This window comes from Sturnira hondurensis, unplaced genomic scaffold (assembly GCF_014824575.4).
Source record: "Sturnira hondurensis isolate 20B ecotype Veracruz unplaced genomic scaffold, ASM1482457v3 Scaffold0004271, whole genome shotgun sequence".
In the NCBI taxonomy this organism is placed as follows: Eukaryota; Metazoa; Chordata; class Mammalia; order Chiroptera; family Phyllostomidae; genus Sturnira; species Sturnira hondurensis.
Window position 1 is genome coordinate 7,993,950 of NW_028076902.1, and position 4,563 is coordinate 7,998,512.

At 48.7% G+C, this 4,563-nt stretch overlaps 1 long non-coding RNA gene across 1 annotated transcript; it reads right to left on the minus strand.

The window, feature by feature from the left end:
- Positions 1-2,383: 2,383 nt before the first annotated feature.
- LOC118986446 (uncharacterized) lies at positions 2,384-3,574 on the minus strand. The gene is made up of 2 exons (XR_005066380.1): positions 3,052-3,574; positions 2,384-2,537 (listed from the first exon to the last, which is right to left on the minus strand). It is a non-coding gene; the product is annotated as an uncharacterized LOC118986446 (long non-coding RNA).
- Between the last annotated feature and the right edge of the window lie 989 nt (positions 3,575-4,563).

Below are 4,563 nucleotides of genomic sequence, written 5' to 3' on the forward strand. Positions count from 1 at the left end.
GCCCATGGAGCAGTGCTGAGACTCACTGCCTTTACGACAAAGCTGATATCAAGGAGGGAAAACCAGTCAGGTCACCACTGTGCTGGTCTCTTTGCTGATGCTTCCTTGACAGAATCCGCAGTTACCAGCCTTTTCTATTCTGTCCCGAGCTCGTGGTTGTCTTCAGTATGGGCATGGCTGGCCATGGACCTGCCCCATCTAGGTGGCTCCAGAATGATGGGTTCTGTTTTTTTGAAGAAAAACAGGAAGGAAGAAAGTTGGTATGGACAGCAAGTAGACTTTCTTTAGAAATAAGTGGACAGTGTTTTCTTTTCTCATAATCCTTTGAGGTGCTATGTTGGTTGCCATGACACCCTTTTATTCTTCCCTCTGGATATTCTTCCTGAAGGTGGATGGAGTTGGCTGCACAGATGCAGGGGCAAGAGGATGGGTATGTCTTCTGGCTTCTGAGATGCATGATGTTTGGACTTTCCTGCATTCCTGAGCCTCTCTTGCCTTGCAGTTCAGGTCTGGCCAGAGGAGAGAGCAGCCATGAATGGCTCCTCCCAGGCCTTTCTGATACCATCCATTCATCCATCCTGCGTGCTGTTGCTCTTGGTCATTGCCAACTGAATGCAGAGGGTCAGCAGGCCTCCAAGGCACTTGGTGGGGTTACATGTTAGAGAAGCCCTGAGTCCCTGAGTAACTGTGTGGAAAAAACAAAAAGTGTGGCTCCCTGGCCCACATTGTGGGACACAAGGAGCAAGTAGATTTCACTGGGTTCAGACACTAAAATGTTCATTATGACAACTTAAACATAACTACCCTAAAGGACAGAGTCTCCAGTGGGCAATTAGAATCTCCCAGGCTTGACCACTGAGGGTCAGACTTTTGATGAGTCACTTTCTGTCTCTCATCTTTGTTTCACCCCCTAAAAATGGGGCGTGTTGATTTCACCCACCAGCGTTAAATTTTCCCTGCTGAAAGATCAACCGGAGCCATCTCTGGAAAGAGAGCATAGAAGACATCGTATTATCATTACCATAATTTTGAGTACCACTCTGCCAAGCACACAGAGAAAAATTATTAATAACCCTCTAACTCTGACAGAGTGTCTGAGTATAACTTCTGCAGTTGTGATCTGAAGATAATTAGGAAGGGCACATTCCTGCTGATTAGGCTGCCTTTCCTCCGATCATTGTACGTCCTTGGGTAAAATCATTCATGGGTGCTGTGCCTGTGACAGCCACCAGGACTCAGCCACGGTGCCAAGAAGTGAATCTGCTCCCAACAGGACCCTGGCACAGCCTTCTGCGAATGGCATACCAGGCACACCTGTGTCACTTGTTAGATGTGGCTGGATGCAGCGAGAAGGTAACTGCCTGACTGCACCGCCTGCCTGGTCATTTCTGAGATGGTTAAAATGTTTGGAAACTCCTTTAAGAAACCAGGTAATAAGGTGAAGAAGCCATTCACCCTAGCGATTACATTAGAAGTGACTGAGACACATCAGCTTTATTAAAGGCACTGGAAGCTCCTGTGATTGGAGGAGGAGACAAAAGGCATGGAGGTTGGCACTCTGGCTGGTGGCCCTCGGACCCACTGACCACCAGGTTCCCCGGGCAGTTACTTACACCCAGCCCAGGCCCCAGCCAAACCTCCTGGGACAGAATCTCTGGGGCAAGGCAAAAAAAATCTGGGTCCCCTGCTCCCCCCTTTTTTTTTACATTTTTGGATATACTTATAGATTCACATTGTTTGTATGAAATAATGCAGACAGGGTTATACCCTCTGACTTAGTTTCCCTCAATAATAATATAAAAATCTCACAACCAGGATATCAACATTGGTGTGAACCAACGATGCTGGGCAGATTTCCTGGTTTCTTTAGTGCCCGTTTGTGCGTGAGTATTTAGTCCCGTGCACTTTTGTCACGTGCATTCACTGTGCAGTCTGGATAGACCACAGCTTCACCAATTCTCCAGCACCCAGGACAGCGCCAGGCACATGCGAGAACTCCAGAAGTCTGTTGAGTGAAATGTTCAACTCCCCCTAAAGAGGACTATAGTACTTTGGTGCAAATCAGAGAAGTGATGAGGAAATACTTGTCAAAATATCTGAGACACTGAAGACATTAAATCAGGCCAGAGCTTTGAAAGTGAGATGCAGTAAGCAGGGTAGAATATGTTTGCTCTCCCGAGAGTGTCTGCGTGTGGACTGTGAAACACACACAGGTGTGTCTGAATATCTTTTTAAAGATACTCAGATCATTTTCAGGTGTCCAGCTACAGCTTTAAGCGGGCTTCTATTGTTGAGTAGCTCTGAAGTGTAGGGACTGTTGCCAGAAGCGTTCACAGTACAGGGACATGATAGACACTCTGTAGGATTTAGCCTTCTGGGCTACCTGTGAGAGGCACTTACGATCGTGCCGGCTTCATGTGGCTTTGTGCAAAGGATGAAACATCAGGGTCCAAGGTGCCAGAGGTCCGATGCCATGGAGCGGATGCACATCTGGGTGGCTGGTGTGTAGCCAGTTACACAGCACACCACCTGTGGGCCTAGGAGAGATGTTTCTGGGTGGGGGGTGCCCACAGCCTTGGTAATGAAATCCAAGAGGGTGGGAAATGGGGGCCATGACAGGTGGAGAATGAAGGAAAAAGACCACTAGCTGCTCCAAAGTGAGACAAGAAGTTTTGGTCCAGCCACGGGGCTGCTAGTCCCACCAGAGGCAGCGTGAGAGCACAGCCAGCATGGAAGAAACAGAGTGGGTCTGAGCACGGTGTGAGCATGCGACGAGAGTTGGAATTTCTGCTCTCACAACAGGGAAAGGCAATTAGAAACCCTAGGGAAACACTCTATAATAAATGTACAGCCCAATTTGGTTCAGGGAAAACAAGGGTTGGTCTGAATACTTGGTAAAGTGTAAGAAAGAAAAACTCCTGAGTTTGGCACTAGGACCTCTCCTGTGAGTAGAAAAGTCCAACCCAGAGACAGGTCAGGCCCTTGGTCCCCTGATGCAGGGGCATGGGTGTAATGAGCTTCAGGAGGTTGGCCAGCGAGGGAATTTCCCACCTGGGAGGTCATGTGACCTGGTGCCACAACCCATGCAGGGACCTTGCAGGGGCCCTCCGGGCAGTGGCTGAAATGGGATGACTGAGGATGGCTGTGGAACTCAAAGGGCCAGGGAGGCAGAGCCTTGCATCTGGGATCCCGTGTGGCTGCTCACAAACCTGTTTACCTTCACAAGCAGGTACACAGGAAACAAATGATTGTGTTTGTGCCACTCTTCATTTTGGCATGTCTGCTACAGTCAGCTATGCTAATTCAGGTTAATTGGTTTTTAACTTTCTAAACTCTGTACGCAAAGCACCAGAGACTGTAAGGACTGTTAACCTTAACAAGGGGAACTGTCTGTCATCGGCAGCGAAGTTGGGGAGAGGAGGGTGACCCTGTGGCCACCTTCCCGTGCATGGTGCGGCACCAAGGGAACCTCCCTCATTAGGGGAAAGTGCTAGGAAGTGATGGTTGTTGCAGATACACCTGCAAATATGCTAGACTCTGTTGTGCCTGTACTGGGAGCTGGGGCGATCCACATCCCTACTGTCAGCAGAAGCACTGAAGCTGATCAAGGTGTGTTAGGTTAATCAAAAAATATGGAGGTGACCCCTGGAGATATGACCTCAGAGCCAACAGACGGAGTTCCTCTGAGAGGCAGGATTGGAGGTGGGGAGGTGGGCGAGTGGACTCCTCCCCTCCTCTCTTCTTGCCCCCTTGCCCTTTCCTCCCCTCCTTCATCCCTTCCTCCCATCATCCATCTCTCTCCTTCCCTCCATCTATCTCCTTAATCAGCCCTCTGCACTATTTTGTATGTTAAACATGTGCACTTATTGCTTTCCTTGGGAAAAGGTCAGGTTCCACCCTCCACTTTTGACCTTTCTAGAGAAAGAGATTTAACCCTCAATTTCTGCATCAGTCCAGTGGGGTAATAACTGATTACAACATAGGCTGTTTGACATTTAAATGAAGTTAATTCATGGAAAGCCCATACGATGACACTGGACACATGGTAAATGTCAACAAGTATCCTGTCTTTCCTGCTACTGTCACTGATGTGTCAGTCTGCCCAACCTGCCTTTGCTACAGAGACGCTGCACATGCCTTGTGCTGTATTGGAAACATGGTCCTACATCTGAGTCTACAGCACCGACCTGTTCTAGTAAATTCACATAAAAGGAGACAGACAGGGAGTCTGCGAGGGCAGCCTCAACACTCACGTGCACATCCGAGGAGGGAACCAGGCTGCATCCCCTCCCATCAGCCAGTGGCAAGATTGGGGCTGTTTTTTCTCCTCTCATCAAAAGTACATTTCACATGACAGAAAGGAAAAAAAAGAAAGTTATCCATAAAGGGGAGGTTGGAACACGAAGATTGTACAGAGCTCAGCATTTTCTTAAGAGCTCTTAATGATCCTATGAAATGTGGGTTTCACAACTTTCTGTCCCTTCCTCTTTTTTTACTTTGCAACTGTCGTGCTGCTGGTCATCTGCCACAGTGGCCTGCCAGCCTGGGGGAGGGGCACGCCGG